Source organism: Bos indicus x Bos taurus, chromosome 8, assembly GCF_003369695.1.
Source record: "Bos indicus x Bos taurus breed Angus x Brahman F1 hybrid chromosome 8, Bos_hybrid_MaternalHap_v2.0, whole genome shotgun sequence".
Lineage (NCBI taxonomy): Eukaryota > Metazoa > Chordata > Mammalia > Artiodactyla > Bovidae > Bos > Bos indicus x Bos taurus.
In genome coordinates, this window is record NC_040083.1 from 90929970 (window position 1) to 90948853 (window position 18884).

At 38.5% G+C, this 18884-nt stretch overlaps 1 protein-coding gene across 2 annotated transcripts in view; it reads left to right on the forward strand.

Moving 5' to 3' along the window:
* The window catches only part of PLPPR1 (phospholipid phosphatase related 1), a 306884-nt gene that overhangs the window by 153970 nt on the left and 134030 nt on the right, over positions 1–18884 (forward strand). The window lies entirely within an intron of this gene.

The following is an 18884-nucleotide window of genomic DNA, read 5'->3' on the forward strand; positions in this document are numbered from 1 at the left end:
GAAATAGAGATTACATTGGGACAGAAGTGTTGATATAAGTTAAGATACTCAGACGCAAGCTATATCTTTGAAAGAGTAAACAAAGAACTCATCTTTGAAAGGGTAAACAAAGAACTCATCTTTAAACACAGCATATATTCTTAATACTCTTAATTTGCCATGCAAGGTCAAGAATAACTCCTTTCAATCAATATCTCTATATTATATCTATTATGGGTTCTAGTTGCTCTTGTTCATATTGAAATCGTGACGAATAAAAAGGAGCCCTCTCTCCCACTGATCATGGGAAAAGGATAGAAGTGTTTCACACTATGGTTTTCAATGTTAAAACTCTGACTCTTTTGTCACAACAAAAATAAAATTTTAAAGTGATCTTGCCTGGAGAATCTCAGGGACGGGAGAGCCTGGTGGGCTGCCGTCTATGGGGTCGCACGGAGTCGGACATGACTGAAACGACTTAGCAGCAACAGCAACGGAGGAGATTTAGAATAAGTCATCTGTCATCATCCTTATCCTCCTGGCTCAGTTTGGTTCAGTTGCTCAGTCGTGTCTGACTCTTTGCGACCCCATGAACCTCAGCACACCAGGCCTCCCTGTCCATCACCAACTCCCAGAGTCCACCCCAACCCATGTCCATCCCCCTGGTAGCAGTTTTATTTTAAATTTTCTTAAAAGTTGAACCAAACCTTAAAGTAAGCGGCTGAATTTATTGGCTGGAAGCTCTGTGTCTAAAGATTGTCAGGCCTCTAGTCTGTGAATGATGAGCTTGACAAGTAGAGCAAACCACAGAAGACATCATTTAATCTTTCTATGCCTTAACCTGTCACAAAATAAATATGTCTAAAAATCTTGGAAAGGAAAGATAGTTTATTCTTTATCTTGCTGTGTTATTGTTCTTGCTTTGCATAGAAGTTTAAGACATATCAGTGACTTCTCTGAAACAAGGAGGAGAAAGAAAAAAGAGGACATGAAGTATCAATAGAATAAAGTAGAAACTGAAAGGGAAAGAGGTGAAAAGTGGCTTTCATGATTCTCACGTATTTCATTCATTAAACACTTTTTGTTATAAACACCCCATGTTTGTTGCTGCACTATTTATAATAATCAAGGTATAGAAACAACCTCAGTGTCTGACAGTAGATTAATGGATAATGCAATTGTGGTTTGTAGATATATGTGTGTGTGGTGTGTGTGTGTATATATATATATATATATATATATTTCCCCCCCCAATGGAGTATTATTCAGCCATCAAAAAGAATTAAGATACTGTCATTTGTGACAGCATATAGATCCCAAGGGCATTATGCTAAGTGAAACCAGTCAAAGACAAATACTTTATGATTGTTGAATCTAAATATGTGGAATACATATGTGGAATTTAAAAAGGAAAATAAAAGTTCATAAATACAGAGCAGATTTGTGGTTTCCAGATGTGGGGGCACAGTGAGGAGGACAGAAATGGGTGGAGGGAGTCAAAATGCCAAAAAAAAATAAGTTTCTTCTGAGATTGGGCAACAAAATTTTGAGTAAGATCCAGTGGGAACAAAAGAAATGAAATAAAAGAAAATACTTAGTTTACCTACATTATTCCAGGCATTATAATAGGGATATCAGAAAACTTGATCAAAAGTATAACTTGCTGTACAAAATCTTAATGATGTACAAATATAGAAGAGGGGGGGAAAATCACACATCATCAAAATGCCCAGATGCAGCAATGACTATCACTGTAATATATTTCCTTTTACTCTTTTAAACATATGGTCTTATTAAATGCTGAATAATTATAAAAGAACATTTATTACATATGTTTAAGACATAAGGAATAGAAACACAATTTAAACATCAGTGGATCCACCACCCAGTTAGTAAGCCAGAACTTCTGAAATCTCTGCTGCCCTTCCCAGATCCCAGCCCTTTCATCCCGAATAGCATCAAGGTGTTTTCAATTTTGTTGTTTTCACTTAACTTTTCTTTATAGTTTTACCACATATGTATTAAGCAATTTCACATAGTCCAAACTGTACCCATTTCTTTTTTTTTTTTAACATTTAAAATCACACATCTTTATTGAGACATCACTTATATATCATAAATATTACCCATTAAAATTTTTTTTTAATTTTTTATTCCTTTATTTCTCATGTGTTCCCCATCCTGAACCCTCCTCCCTCCTCCCTCCCCATACCATCCCTCTGGGTCGTCCCAGTGTACCAGCCTCAAGCATCCAGCATCGTGCATTGAACCTGGACTGGCATCTCGTTTCATACATGACATTTCACATGTTTCAATGCCATTCTCCCAAATCTTCCCACCCTCTCCATCTCCCACAGAGTCCATAAGACTGTTCTATACATCAGTGTCTCTTTTGCTGTCTCGTATACAGGGTTATCGTTACCATCTTTCTAAATTCCATATATATGCGTTAGTATACTGTATTGGTGTTTTTCCTTCTGGCTTACTTCACTCTGTATAATAGGCTCCAGTTTCATCCACCTCATTAGAACTGATTCAAATGTATTCTTTTTAATGGCTGAGTAATACTCCATTGTGTATATGTACCACAGCTTTCTTATCCATTCATCTGCTGATGGACATCTAGGTTGCTTCCATGTCCTGGCTATTATAAACAGTGCTGCGATGAACATTGGGGTACACGTGTCTCTTTCCCTTCTGGTTTCCTCAGTGTGTATGCCCAGCAGTGGGATTGCTGGATCATAAGGCAGTTCTATTTCCAGTTTTTTTAAGGAATCTCCACACTGTTCTCCATAGTGGCTGTACTAGAGAATGTATTACTTTACAGACGGAAAAACATCTCCCAGCTAAGATGAAAAGTTGGCAGGAAAAAGATGAATGTTTTTAGAAATGAACCTCATATTGGAATGTTAAAAAAAAAAAAAAAGAAAATTTAGGTGAGATATCTTACTGGTCCTTCTGCATAAGAAAAAAACAGCATTTTTTTTTTTTAAAAAGTATAACTTGGTAAAAATGTCAACATGATCAATAAGTATCTTTCCACTGTTGTTTTTAATTATGAAGTAATTCAAACAGAGAAAATAATATAGCAGACATCACTGTACTACCATCAAGACCAAATCTTAAAATTTGCTACATATACTTCAGATATTTTTTTCATGGAATGTAAAATATTCCAGATATGGCTGAAGTCCTACTGTTCTAGACACAGAAGTAACTACTGCTGCTGCTAAGTCACTTCAGTCCTGTCCGACTCTGTGCAACCCCATAGACAGCAGCCCACCAGGCTCCCCCGTCCCTGGGATTCTCCAGGCAAGAACACTGGAGTCGGTTGCCATTTCTTTCTCCAGTGCAGAAAAGTGAAAAGTGAAAGTGAAGTCGCTCAGTCGTGTCTGACTCTTAGCAACCCTACGGACTGCGGCCGACCAGCGTCCTCCGTCCATGGGATTTTCCAGGCAAGAGTACTGGAGTGGGGTGCCATTGCCTTCTCCAAAGTAACTACAGTTGACCCTAAACATTGTGCATTTGGACTGTACAATTCCACTTATATGCAGATGTTTTTCAATAGTAAATACTACAGTACCAAGAGCCCATGGTTGATTGAATCTGTGGAAGTGGAGGAACCTTGGATATGGAGGGCTGACTATAAGTTATACATGGATTAACCCCTGCATTGCTCAAGGGTCAGTTTGTATGTGAAGTTAGAGGCTTTATTCTCCTGCATAATTCTTATACGTATTTTCATATTTTCCCTACATGTCCACATATTCATAAATTATATTTTAGGGAGAGTTTAGATAAATAATCATATTGAACCTACTTTTTGCAACTTAACTTTTCATTCAACATTATGTTTCTGAGTTTATTCAGATTGGCAAGTCATTCTTTTAATTATTGCCTTTTATCCCATTATGTGAATATATATCAATTCTTACTGAAGGATGGTTTGGTTGATTCTTTCTTATTTTCTTAATGCTTTATACCCGTACAGCTTTTTATTTTTTTGCAGAAAGTATCCTTATTTCTGTCTCTGTATGCAGGTGTACAAGGGCTTTCCTTGGATTGACACCTAGCACTGGAATGACAAAAGATGATTACATTTTCCTGTTTTGTTTCTTCATTATAGAAACAATATTGGTATTTTTCTACCAGTTTTCTTGAAAAAACTTTGCTAAACTTTATTATTAGTTTTACTGGTGTCTGTATATTTCTTACATATTTTTCAGACAGTTATATCCCCTGAAGGTATTGAACCCAGGCTCCCTGCATTGGGAGTGTGGGGTCCTAGCCACTGGACCACCAGGGATGTCCCTGAATTTACTGATATTTAATCCTCCCGTATGTTGAATCTGCCGTCTCTAGCTCACAGTGGATTGTTTCTTTATAATTATTTTTAGCTCATTTTTGGCAGAGCTAAAATTCTTCTTCTATATAATTCATGTGGGCCTTAGGTTTTAAGAGTATTTCTTTGGAAAGATTTTATATGCAGGTTTCTCTTGGCTTTATGTTTCTATATTCATTAGTCAAATTTTCATAATTCCACAGTATTATTAATCAAAGTTCATCTTCCTTGTAGTCTCCCTATGCCAGCAGGTGGATTTACATAGAACACTGTCTCTGAAGTGTCAAAAGCACGCTTTCAGGAATTCTGGCTTTTACACAGGAGTCTCAGCTCCAACTCAGGTCCTTAGAATGTCTTATCCTCATGGGCATTAAGACCCAAACCTTCTTACTGAGACTGCCATGTACCCCTTTCTCTATTCCCGTTTAGGTTCACCGTGTCATCACTTTACTCAGTTACCACTCCTGCCTTCAGTACCCTTTTGGATTCAGCTCATCTATGAATTAAAAAGAAAGAAAAAGGCTGGCCATCATTTGTAGGTGTTTGTGGTAGAATCTTTGCATGACTTTTTTGTTCCACGAATGCATTCACTCATTCAGCACTCACATTTTTAGTGCTTATTTTTCTTCCCCAAGTCATTATGTGTTTTTCCCTTTTTCGCATACTTGACATACTAACTGGGTTTCTGTAACTTGTATCTCATCAAGGTTTTTTGCAGGTCCTTGGTTATTGGGCCATGTTTAACATGCGTAGGGGATGGAGGGTGGGGATGAGAGACACACAGAGCTCTCGTGTATTTTCTTGGTGATTTTAACTCTATGAGCATAAAATTTTATTTGTGGTAGTTGGTGAGGAGAATAGATGCCAATCAGCCTCTAAAATTCAAACTTGCTGATACAGTAGGAGCTTGTCTGAGACCCACCCAGAAGGCTGAAACAGTGGTAGAGAGGCTGACAAAGCAGCATGCAGCAGGCACTATCTCACGGTGCTAACATGTCAGGAGAGCATTGCTTTAGGTAATCCTTGAATGTCACGAACCAAAATGAAGGGTTAAGATATCGCTGGAGAGAGAGCAAAGTTGTAGATTAGGAGAGTATCTAGAGAAAGTAATGGGCTGAAAGGAGGAAATTAACGGTGGGAGGACAGCAGAATAGATTGAGAAGCATGATATGCAGTGGGCAATGCAGGTAGTGCCAGAAACCGAGCCCTTGAATGTTAGAAATTCAGAAAAATGTCTCAAGTACATCTTCCAGCTAATCCTTAAAATGTGCCTTTCCATGCTGGCTAAAGCCTGTTAAATGGAAAGCCCTTGACAAGAAAATAATGACTTGATTGACCAGAATACAAACTTTTCTGTCGCCGATGAGAGGGAACTTCAGAATCACTAAAAATCGAATATGGTCCACAGTAGTCCTTCTGGCCAGCTTTTGGCTCTTTGCTGATCTTGTTCTAGTACTGCAAGTAGTAGAGCAACTGCTGAACTAGACAAAAGCTTAGAAAAGTCAGAGGCAGCAGGGAGAGCAGTAGAAGTTTACCAGCCTGTAACATGAGACACCTACTTCCCATCCTCATTTTTATTCCTTGAACTCAATAATATTAATTTTTGGTGAGGATAAACGTACAACAAAGTAGCTTCCAAAAAGTGATCAAAATAATCAAATATTCTTTGTGATTTTTATTCTTAGTCCCTGTTTCTCTCTCTCTCCCTCTGCCTTCCCTACCTCCCCCTCTGCCTTTTAGTCTATTTCTGATCCCTTTTTTCTGTCATTTTAGCAATACCTCTCATGCTTGAGGATCTAAAATGGAGAATCTCTCTGAGGGGAAACCACACTCAAATTTGTGACTGAAGTGTAATTTTTCCCTAAAAATAAGAACACAAGTTGTTTGAGATCTCCCATGTCCCCCAAATCAATACCTAACTCTATTTTTGCAAATTACTTAGGGCTGAAATACCCTTTTTGCAAATCTTTCCACGTATCAGTCAGTGGACACCTCTTGAGACAGTTTCACTGCATGCTCTATAAACTTGTGAAAAATTCAGTCAAATCTCTTTCAAACATATTTGTGCTAACAGCAAAACTCTAAATGGAACTTAGCTTCCTTGGCAGACAGTATTAAGTATCAGGAGTTGGACATGATGAATGTAATCATTGCTTGATATGGACAAACGTGACAGTTTTATCATTTTGATGGTTGCTTGTACTTGCAGTGGTTACTGCCTTTTCTTGACAACTCATTTTTCTCAGCTGGAACCTACTGGGTGATTGTCATAAATCCCAGACTGAAGATAAATACTCTCATGAAGTTCTGCAAGAACTTGATTCTGAGTGTCTTTCTCCAGAGCCAGACGTTAAGGAGTTTCCCCTCGTCTTTTCTGGACAATGAGTGCCGTTTCAATGTCTCGCTTGTTTCACGTCCCTCTGATTTTAAAGGAAGCGTTGCTTGGCTTTGCTTTCTGCTGTTTACTTGGCAGGTGCAAAGATTTAGCAGCTGTGATTGCCTTGTTTCTGAGTCTTAAATTGCATTTATATTTAAGTCACATTGAGATCTTTTTCTTCTTAAAAAAAAATCAAACTGCTGGTTCTTATAAGGAGAAAGTATCAAATCTTATCCTCATACAGAGTAAAGTAGAACAAGAAAATAACTTGATGTCAGAAGCAGTGAGTTTGAGTCCTGGCTCTGCCATTTACTGCTTCTATAAACCCGGATTCCTTCTTTGGCCCTCAGTTGCTTCATCTTTGAAGTGGAAATAAAAATAACTTGTTCCTGAACACTTTTGAGAAATGAGGTAATGCATCTGAAAGTGATGGTCAAGTAATAAGTGGTTAAAAAGTGTTAGCACAAAAATAATTTAAAATAATAACTTCTACCCACAATAAAGCAGGAAAAAAAACAGCAAAGATGAAAAATAAAACTAACCAAACACACACACAAACACTAAAACCCTGACAATTATGGAGGAAGTCTGGCAGTTTTATCCCCAAGTATGCTACATCGCTGGGTTTAGGGGCATAATGTTTTCAGAATATATTGAGATGTTATTGGATGTGGTGTTTTAAAAGCAATGAACAATCCGTGGTCTTTTTAACAATTGCAGTGATAAATGCACATTATAAAGTACTTTCTCATGCTTTTCCTTATTTAATCATTATTTTGACTAGTGTTTGCAGTACTGGGGTAAAAGGACAATGCCAATCTTTAGGTATCTATTTTTCATAGTATCAAAATACCAATATTGATTTTAAAAATTAAATATGGTTACCATCACCCTCGGAGAAGGCAATGGCACCCCACTCCAGTACTCTTGCCTGGAAAATCCCATGGATGGAGGAGCCTGGTAGGCTGCAGTCCATGGGGTTGTGAAGAGTCGGACACAACTGAGCGACTTCACTTTCACTTTTCACTTTCCTGCATTGGAGAAGGAAATGGCAACCGACTCCAGTGTTCTTGCCTGGAGAATCCCAGGGACAGGGGAGCCTGGTGGCTGCCGTCTATGGGGTCGCACAGAGTCGGACACGACTGAAGTGACTTAGCAGCAGCAACCATCACCCTTTATCCTTGTCATCATATGCCCTTCCCAATGAATGAAGTCTCCTCTATTCTTCAGCATTGAGTCTCTCCAAGGTGAATATTTTGGGATCAAGGTCCCAGTTAAATCTTCATGAGGGGAAAAAAAAGTTAGGAATGAAAAAATGAATCTGGCTCCAGAGGTCAAAAGATCAAGAGGAAGAAATATAGTTCTGGGGAAAATCAGATGGTTGGACTCCAAGACCAACTAGGAGCCTAGGGAACCTCCCAGCCCCTTCTTTCTCTGACTCCCTTACCATACCTTCCTCCTGTTTTTCTTACTGGTCTACTCCTCCTCCTACCTACCCTTTCAAACTAATGAAAAGCCCAATCTAACTTCAGGGGAGGGGGAGTTATAAATCTCCAAGAAATATAAGAAAGATGAGCAAACTCACTGGTAATCTAAAAGTGATAATGGTTATAACTATACCATGAAGAAATTTTGAATAGAGCAGGGATGAGGTCAGAATGAGGGGAGCTTTGCTCTTGTCAACGTTTTAATGAAATATATAACTCTCTGCATGAATCTCATGATGTAAGTTAGTCAGATTTCAGATTTTTTGAAAATCCCCTAATGTGTTATACTATTGTGCTCAGTTGCTAAGTTTTGTCAGACTCTGTGCAACTCCATGGACTGTAGCCCACAAAGCTCCTCTGTCCATGGGATTTTCCAGTCAGGAATACTGGAATGGGTTGCCATTTCCTTCTCCAGGGGATCTTCCTGACTCAAGGATCGAACCCTCATCTTCTGCATCTCCTGCATTGGCAGGCTGATTCTTTACCATTGAGCCACCTGGGAAACCCATTATACCACTAAATATATCATATTTGACATTTGCATGGTGTTCTGTTATAAAACTGGAGTCCTGAAAAACATCAGTAGGAAAATATTGACTTTTTTCAATAGAAATATGTCTTCTAAAATTTCAAAATGAAGAAACAGATACAGAGAAGTTAATTGGCTTACTCAAGGCCACACACCTAACCAATAGGTGTTAAACTTGGGATTTTAATTCATCATACCTTCATATCTTATGTTCTTTCCACTGCATATATGTAGACATGATAATCACTGGCCTCCTGGTCACATGGAAGGAGGGAACTTTCTCCTCTGGAGAAAATAATGTAGGGTAAGGAAGTCCTTTCAGAGGCCAGAATCCAAACATAGAAATGTTGAAGTGTGAATTTCCCTTTCTACAAGCTTCCGTGCTTTATGAGCTTAACGAGTATTTTTATGTTTCAGTTCAGTTCAGTTCAGTTCAGTCGCTCAGTTGTGTCCGACTCTTTGCGACCCCGTGAATCGCAGCACGCCAGGCCTCCCTGTCCATCACCAACTCCCAGAGTTCACTCAGACTCATGTCCATTGAGTCGGTGATGCCATCCAGCCATCTCATCCTCTGTCATCCCCTTGTCCTCCTGCTCCCAATCCCTCCCAGCATCAGAGTCTTTTCCAATGAGTCAACTCTTCACATGAGGTGGCCAAAGTACTGGAGTTTCAGCTTTAACATCATTCCTTCCAAAGAAATCCCAGGGCTGATCTCCTTCAGAATGAACTGGTTGGATCTCCTTGCAGTCCAAGGGACTCTCAAGAGTCCTCTCCAACACCACAGTTCAAAAGCATCAATTCTTCGGCACTCAGCTTTCTTCACAGTCCAACTCTCACATCCATACATGACTACTGGAAAAACTATAGCCTTGACTAGATGGACCTTTGTTGGCAAAGTAATGTCTCTGCTTTTGAATATGCTATCTAGGTTGGTCATAACTTTCCTTCCAAGGAGTAAGCGTCTTTTAATTTCATGGCTGCAATCACCATCTGCAGTGATTTTGGAGCCCAGAAATATAAAGTCTGATGCTGTTTCCACTGTTTCCCCATCTATTTCCCATGAAGTGATGGGACCAGATGCCATGATCTTTGTTTTCTGAATATTGAGCTTTAAGCCAACTTTTTCACTCTCCACTTTCATTTCATCAAGAGGCTTTTTAGTTCCTCTTCACTTTATGCCCTAAGGGTGTATCATCTGCATATCTGAGGTTATTGATATTTCTCCCAGCAATCTTGATTCCAGCTTGTGCTTCTTCCAGCCCAGCGTTTCTCATAATGTACTCTGCATAGAAGTTAAATAAGCAGGGTGACAATATACAGTCTTGACGTACTCCTTTCCTATTTGGAACCAGTCTGTTGTTCCATGTCCAGTTCCAACTCTTGCTTCCTGACCTGCATATAGGTTTCTCAAGAGGCAGGTCAGGTGGTCTGGTATTCCCATCGCTTTCAGAATTTCCCACAGTTTATTGTGATCCACACAGCCAAAGGCCTTGGCATAGTCAATAAAGCAGAAATAGATGTTTAAATCCAAGTAAATCTTATCTAGAACTCTTTCAAAGTAGGGCATTTTAAAAAATTTGTTATTGGATTATAGATGATTTAAAATGTTATATTACTTCCTGCTGTACAGCAAAGTGCCATTCAGTTGTGATTACTGCAACTTTGTAGCATAGTCTAAAGTTAGGGAGCCTGACTACTCCAGCTCCATTTTGTTTTTCAGGATTGCTTTGACTATTCAGGGTTTTTTGTGATTCCATACAAATTGTAAAATTTTCTGTCCTAAGTCTGTGAAAAATGTCATTGGCAATTTGAAAGGAATTACATTGAATCTGAGGGTTGCTTTGGGTTGTAAATCATTTTCCAATCCAAGAGCATGGTATATCCCTCCATCTGTTGGTGTTGTCTTTGATTTCTTTCATCAGTTGCTTATAGTTTTTTGTATACAGGTCTTTTGCCTCATTAAGTAGGTTTATTCTTAAATAATTTATTCCTCTTGTTGCAGTGGAACATGAGTTTGTTTCCTTAATTTTTCTTTCTGATATTTTGTCCTTTTGTGTATAGGAATGCAAGAGATTTCTATGTATCAATTTTGTATCCTGCAACATTACCAAATTCATTGATGAGCTATAGTAGTTTTTTGGTTAGCATCTTTAGGATTTTCTGTGTATATTATTATGTCCTCTGCAAACTGTGACAGTTTTACTTCTTTTTTTCTTCTTTGATTGCCATGACTAGGACTTCCAAAATTATGTTGAATAAAAGTGGCAAGAGTGAACACCCTTTCTTTTCCCTGCTCTTAGAGGAAATGTTTTTAGGTTTTCACTGTTGAGTATGACGTTTGCTGTGGATTTGTTGTATACGGTCCTTATTATGTTGAGGTAAATTCCATACATGTACACTTTCTGGAGAGTGTTATTATAAATTAGTGTTGAGTTTTGTCAAAAGCTTTTTCTGCATCTATTGAGATGATTGTCTAGGTTTTGTTCTTCAGTTTGTTAATATGACATATCACATTAATTGCTTTGAATAAATGAAAGAATCCTTGCATCCCTGAGATAAATGTCACTTGATCACAGTGTATGATCCTTTTAATGTGTTGTATTCAGTTTGCTAGTATTTGTTGAGGATTTTTGTGTCTGTGTTCATCAGTGATACTGGCCTGTAATTTTCTGTTTTGTGATATATTTGTCTGATTTTTGAATCAGAGTGATGGTGGCCTTATAGAATGAGCTTGGGAGCGTTCCTTCCTCTGAAATTTTTTGGATGAGTTTCAGAAGGGTAGGCGTTAACTCTTCTTTAAATGTTTGATAGAATTTACCTGTGAAGTCATCGTTTCCTGAACTTTTATTTGTTGGAAACTTTCCATCACAATTTCAATTTCAGTACTTGTGTTTGGTCTGTTCATATTTTCTATGTCTTCCTGGTTCAGTGTTAGAAGGTTATACCTTTCTAAGAATTTGTCCATTTCTTCTAGGTTGTCCCTTTTATTGGTGTGCAGTTGCTTATAATAGTCTCTTATTCTTTGAATTTCTGTGGTGTCAGTTGTAATTTTTCCTTTTTCATTTATAATTTTATTGACTCAAGTCCTCTCTTTTTCTTAATGAGTCTGGCTAAAGATTTATCAATTTTGTTTATCTTCACAAAGAACTAGCTTTTAGTTTCTTTTTTTTTTTTTCTTTAATAGAAAATTATTTAATTAGTATACATGTGTTCCCCATCCTGAACCCTCCTCCCTCCTCCCTCCCCACACCATCCCTCTGGGTCGTCCCAGTGCACCAGCCCCAAGCATCCAGCATCGTGCATTGAACCTGGACTGGCATCTCGTTTCATACATGACGTTTCACATGTTTCAATGCCATTCTCCCAAATCTTCCCACCCTCTCCCTCTCCCACAGAGTCCATAAGACTGTTCTATACATCAGTGTCTCTTTTGCTGTCTCGTATACAGGGTTATCGTTACCATCTTTCTAAATTCCATATATATGCATTAGTATACTGTATTTATGTTTTTCCTTCTGGCTTACTTCACTCTGTATAATAGGCTCCAGTTTCATCCACCTCATTAGAACTGATTCAAATGTATTCTTTTTAATGGCTGAGTAATACTCCATTGTGTATATGTACCACAGCTTTCTTATCCATTCATCTGCTGATGGACATCTAGGTTGCTTCCATGTCCTGGCTATTATAAACAGTGCTGCGATGAACATTGGGGTACACGTGTCTCTTTCCCTTCTGGTTTCCTCAGTGTGTATGCCCAGCAGTGGGGTTGCTGGATCATAAGGCAGTTCTATTTCCAGTTTTTTAAGGAATCTCCACACTGTTCTTCATAGTGGCTGTACTAGTTTGCATTCCCACCAACAGTGTAAGAGGGTTCCCTTTTCTCCACACCCTCTCCAGCATTTATTATTTGTAGACTTTTGGATCGCAGCCATTCTGACTGGTGTGAAATGGTACCTCATAGTGGTTTTGATTTGCATTTCTCTGATAATGAGTGGTGTTGAGCATCTTTTCATGTGTTTGTTAGCCATCTGTATGTCTTCTTTGGAGAAATGTCTATTTAGTTCTTTGGCCCATTTTTTGATTGGGTCATTTATTTTTCTGGAGTTGAGCTGTAGGAGTTGCTTGTATATTTTTGAGATTAGTTGTTTGTCGGTTGCTTCATTTGCTATTATTTTCTCCCATTCTGAAGGCTGTCTTTTCACCTTGCTAATAGTTTCCTTTGATGTGCAGAAGCTTTTAAGTTTAATTAGGTCCCATTTGTTTATTTTTACTTTTATTTCCAATATTCTGGGAGGTGGATCATAGAGGATCCTGCTGTGATGTATGTCAGAGAGTGTTTTGCCTATGTTCTCCTCTAGGAGTTTTATAGTTTCTGGTCTTACGTTGAGATCTTTAATCCATTTTGCGATTATTTTTGTATATGGTGTTAGAAAGTGTTCTAGTTTCATTCTTTTACAAGTGGTTGACCAGATTTCCCAGTACCACTTGTTAAAGAGATTGTCTTTAATCCATTGTATATTCTTGCCTCCTTTGTCAAAGATAAGGTGTCCATATGTGCGTGGATTTATCTCTGGGCTTTCTATTTTGTTCCATTGATCTATATTTCTGTCTTTGTGCCAGTACCATACTGTCTTGATAATTGTGGCTTTGTAGTAGAGCCTGAAGTCAGGTAGGTTGATTCCTCCACTTCCATTTTTCTTTCTCAAGATCGCTTTGGCTATTCGAGGTTTTTTGTATTTCCATACAAATTGTGAAATTATTTGTTCTAGCTCTGTGAAGAATACTGTTGGTAGCTTAATAGGGATTGCATTGAATCTATAAATTGCTTTGGGTAGTATACTCATTTTCACTATATTGATTCTTCCAATCCATGAACATGGTATATTTCTCCATCTATTAGTGTCCTCTTTGATTTCTTTCACCAGTGTTTTATAGTTTTCTATATATAGGTCTTTAGTTTCTTTAGGTAGATATATTCCTAAGTATTTTATTCTTTTCATTGCAATGGTGAATGGAATTGTTTCCTTAATTTCTCTTTCTGTTTTCTCATTATTAGTGTATAGGAATGCAAGGGATTTCTGTGTGTTGATTTTATATCCTGCAACTTTACTATAATCATTGATTAGTTCTAGTAATTTTCTGGTGGAGTCTTTAGGGTTTTCTATGTAGAGGATCATGTCATCTGCAAATAGTGAGAGTTTTACTTCTTCTTTTCCAATTTGGATTCCTTTTATTTCTTTTTCTGCTCTGATTGCTGTGGCCAAAACTTCCAAAACTATGTTGAATAGTAATGGTGAAAGTGGGCACCCTTGTCTTGTTCCTGACTTTAGAGGAAATGCTTTCAATTTTTCACCATTGAGGATAATGTTTGCTGTGGGTTTGTCATATATAGCTTTTATTATGTTGAGGTATGTTCCTTCTATTCCTGCTTTCTGGAGAGTTTTTATCATAAATGGGTGTTGAATTTTGTCAAAGGCTTTCTCTGCATCTATTGAGATAATCATATGGTTTTTGTTTTTCAATTTGTTAATGTGGTGTATTACATTGATTGATTTGCGGATATTGAAGAATCCTTGCATCCCTGGGATAAAGCCCACTTGGTCATGGTGTATGATCTTTTTAATGTGTTGTTGGATTCTGATTGCTAGAATTTTGTTAAGGATTTTTGCATCTATGTTCATCAGTGATATTGGCCTGTAGTTTTCTTTTTTTGTGGGATCTTTGTCAGGTTTTGGTATTAGGGTGATGGTGGCCTCATAGAATGAGTTTGGAAGTTTACCTTCCTCTGCAATTTTCTGGAAGAGTTTGAGCAGGATAGGTGTTAGCTCTTCTCTAAATTTTTGGTAGAATTCAGCTGTGAAGCCATCTGGACCTGGGCTTTTGTTTGCTGGAAGATTTTTGATTACAGTTTCAATTTCTGTGCTTGTGATGGGTCTGTTAAGATTTTCTATTTCTTCCTGGTCGAGTTTTGGAAAGTTGTACTTTTCTAAGAATTTGTCCATTTCTTCCTCGTTGTCCATTTTATTGGCATATAATTGTTGATAATAGTCTCTTATGATCCTTTGTATTTCTGTGTTGTCTGTTGTGATCTCTCCATTTTCGTTTCTAATTTTATTGATTTGATTTTTCTCCCTTTGTTTCTTGATGAGTCTGGCTAATGGTTTGTCAATTTTATTTATCCTTTCAAAGAACCAGCTTTTGGCTTTGTTGATTTTTGCTATGGTCTCTTTTGTTTCTTTTGCATTTATTTCTGCTCTAATTTTTAAGATTTCTTTCCTTCTACTAACCCTGGGGTTCTTCATTTCTTCCTTTTCTAGTTGCTTTAGGTGTAGAGTTAGGTTAATTATTTGACTTTTTTCTTGTTTCTTGAGGTGTGCCTGTATTGCTATGAACTTTCCCCTTAGGACTGCTTTTACCGTGTCCCACAGGTTTTGGGTTGTTGTGTTTTCATTTTCATTCGTTTCTATGCAAATTTTGATTTCTTTTTTGATTTCTTCTGTGATTTGTTGGTTATTCAGCAGCGTGTTGTTCAGCCTACATATGTTGGAATTTTTAATAGTTTTTCTTCTGTAATTGAGATCTAATCTTACTGCATTGTGGTCAGAAAAGATGCTTGGAATGATTTCTATTTTTTTGAATTTACCAAGGCTAGCTTTATGGCCCAGGATGTGATCTATCCTGGAGAAGGTTCCATGTGCGCTTGAGAAAAAGGTAAAATTCATTGTTTTGGGATGAAATGTCCTATAGATATCAATTAGGTCTAACTGGTCTATTGTATCGTTTAAAGTTTGTGTTTCCTTGTTAATTTTCTGTTTAGTTGATCTATCCATAGGTGTGAGTGGGGTATTAAAGTCTCCCACTATTATTGTGTTATTGTTAATTTCTCCTTTCATACTTGTTAGCATTTGTCTTACATACTGCGGTGCTCCCGTGTTGGGTGCATATATATTTATAATTGTTATATCTTCTTCTTGGATTGATCCTTTGATCATTATGTAGTGACCTTCTTTGTCTCTTTTCACAGCCTTTGTTTTAAAGTCTATTTTATCTGATATGAGTATTGCTACTCCTGCTTTCTTTTGGTCCCTATTTGCATGGAAAATCTTTTTCCAGCCCTTCACTTTCAGTCTGTATGTATCCCCTGTTTTGAGGTGGGTCTCCTGTAGACAACATATGTAGGGGTCTTGTTTTTGTATCCATTCAGCCAGTCTTTGTCTTTTGGTTGGGGCATTCAACCCATTTACGTTTAAGGTAATTACTGGTAAGTATGATCCCGTTGCCATTTACTTTATTGTTTGGGGTTCGAATTTATACACCATTTTTGTGTTTCCTGTCTAGAGAATATCCTTTAGTATTTGTTGGAGAGCTGGTTTGGTGGTGCAGAATTCTCTCAGCTTTTGCTTGTCTGAGAAGCTTTTGATTTCTCCTTCCTACTTGAATGAAATCCTTGCTGGGTACAATAATCTGGGCTGTAGGTTATTTTCTTTCATCATTTTAAGTATGTCTTGCCATTCCCTCCTGGCTTGAAGAGTTTCTCTTGAAAGATCAGCTGTTATCCTTATGGGAATTCCCTTGTATGTTATTTGTTGTTTTTCCCTTGCTGCTTTTAATATTTGTTCTTTGTGTTTGATCTTTGTTAATTTGATTAATATGTGTCTTGGGGTGTTTCGCCTTGGGTTTATCCTGTTTGGGATTCTCTGGGTTTCTTGGACTTGGGTGATTATTTCCTTCCCCAGTTTAGGGAAGTTTTCAACTATTATCGCCTCAAGTATTTTCTCATGGTCTTTCTTTTTGTCTTCTTCTTCTGGAACCCCTATGATTCGAACGTTGTAGCGTTTAATATTGTCCTGGAGGTCTCTGAGATTGTCCTCATTTCTTTTAATTCGTTTTTCTTTTATCCTCTCTGATTCATTTATTTCTACCATTCTATCTTCTAATTCACTAATCCTATCTTCTGCCTCTGTTATTCTACTATTTGTTGCCTCCAGAGTGTTTTTAATTTCATTTATTGCATTATTCATTATATATTGACTCTTTTTTATTTCTTCTAGGTCCTTGTTAAACCTTTCTTGCATCTTCTCAATCCTTGTCTCCAAGCTATTTATCTGTGATTCCATTTTAATTTCAAGATTTTGGATCAATTTCACTATCATTATTCGGAATTCTTTATCAGGTAGATTCCCTATCTCTTCCTCTTTTGTTTGGTTTGGTGGGCATTTATCCTGTTCCTTTATCTGCTGGCTATTCCTCTGTCTCTTCATCTTGTTTAAATTGCTGAGTTTGGGGTGTCCTTTCTGTATTCTGGCAGTTTGTGGAGTTCTCTTTGTTGTGGCTTTTCCTCGCTGTGTGTGGGTTTGTACAGGTGGCTTGTCAAGGTTTCCTGGTTAGGGAAGATTGTGTCGGTGTTCTGATGGGTAGAGCTGTATTTCTTCTCTTTGTTCAGTCGCGCTGTGGGGAGGGAGGGAGGGATGCTGCAAACAAATAACACTGGCGTGTGCTCGCAGTGCCTCAGCCACACTGGGTCTGCCCCCGCTCACGGCACGTGTAGCCTCCCTGCCCACACTGCTCGGGCTCTAGGTTGTTCTGCCAGGAACAATCCGAGGCTGCCCCTGGGTTGCATGTACCTCCCAGGTCCAAGCCGCTCAGGTTCAGGCACTCGGGTAGTCCTCAGAGGCGCAGACTCAGTTGGGCCTGAGTTTTGTGCTCTTCCCAGGTCCGAGCAGCTCAAGTGATGAGGTGTTTGGCGAGCACCAATGCTGCGACTTATCGCCTCCCCGCCACTCGGTTATCTGGGTGTAAAACCAGCGCACCTTCTCAGGCAGATGTTAACCGTCCAGACCCCCAAGAAGTTTTAGTTAGCAAAGAAGCCTGCTTACAGTTTTATAGATAATGTCTCTCTGGGGCTGCGATTGCCCCCTTCCGGCTCTGGCTGCCTGTCACCGGAGGGGGAAGGTCTGCAGCCGGCTATCTCTGTTCAGTCCTTTGTTCCGTGCGTGGGCCTGGCGGTCTTAGGTTAGGGCTGGCTTTTCGCGTGGTAGATATCCCACAGTCTGGTTTGCTAGCCCAAATTATTTCGCTCAGATAGTGCTCAGGGTATTCAGGCCAGATTCTTACTCTAAGCGATGCAGTCCGCGCTGCGCCTCCCTGCCCAGCCCCCGCTTGCTAATGGCGCATGCAGGCGTCTGTGCTGCTTCTCTGCTGGGGGAGTTACCGTAGGACTCGCAATCTTTGAGTTTTAATTGTTTATTTATTTTTTCTTCCTGTTATGTTGCCCTCTGTGCTTCCAAAGCTCGGCACAGATTCGGCAGTGAGAAGGTTTCCTGGTGTTTGGAAACTTCTCTCTTTTTAAGACTCCCTTCCCGGGATGGAACTCCGTCCCTCCCTCTTTTGTCTCTTTTTTTGTCTTTTATATTTTCCCTACCTCCTTTCGAAGAGTTTGATTGCTTTTCTGGGTGCCTGATGTCCTCTGCCGGCATTCAGAAGTTGTTTTGTGGAATTTACTCGACGTTTAAATGCTCTTTTGATGAATTTGCGGGGGAGAAAGTGTTCTCCCCGTCCTACTCCTCCGCCATCTTGGCTCCTCCCCTCTAGCTTTTAGTTTCATTCATCTTTGCTATTATTTTCTTCATCTCTATTTCATTTCTTTCTGCTCTGATCTTTGATTTCTTTCCCTCTACTCACTTTGGGTTTTGTTTGTTCTTCTTTCTCTAGTTGCTTTAAGTGTAAGGTTATGTTGTTTATTTGGGATTTTTGTAGTAAGATTGTACTGCTGTAAACTTTCTTCTTAGAACTGCTTTTTCTGTGTCCCATAAGTTTTGGATCATTATGTTTTCATTGTTATTTGCCTCTAGATATTTTTTTTATTTCCTCTTTGATTTCTTCAGTGATCCATTGGTTGTTTAGTAATATATTCTTTAGCCTCCATGTGTTTCTGCTTTTTACAGTTTTTTTCCTGTAATTTATTACTAATCTCATAGTGTATGGTCAGAAAAGCTGTTTGATATGATTTCAGTTTTCTTAAATTTACTGAGACTTGGTTTGTGGACCAAGATGTGATCTATCCTGGAGAATTTTTCATGTACACTCGAGCAGAAAGTGTTTTCTGCTGCTTTTGGATAAAATGCCCTATAAATATCAATTTAGTCTATCAAGTCTAATGTGTCATTT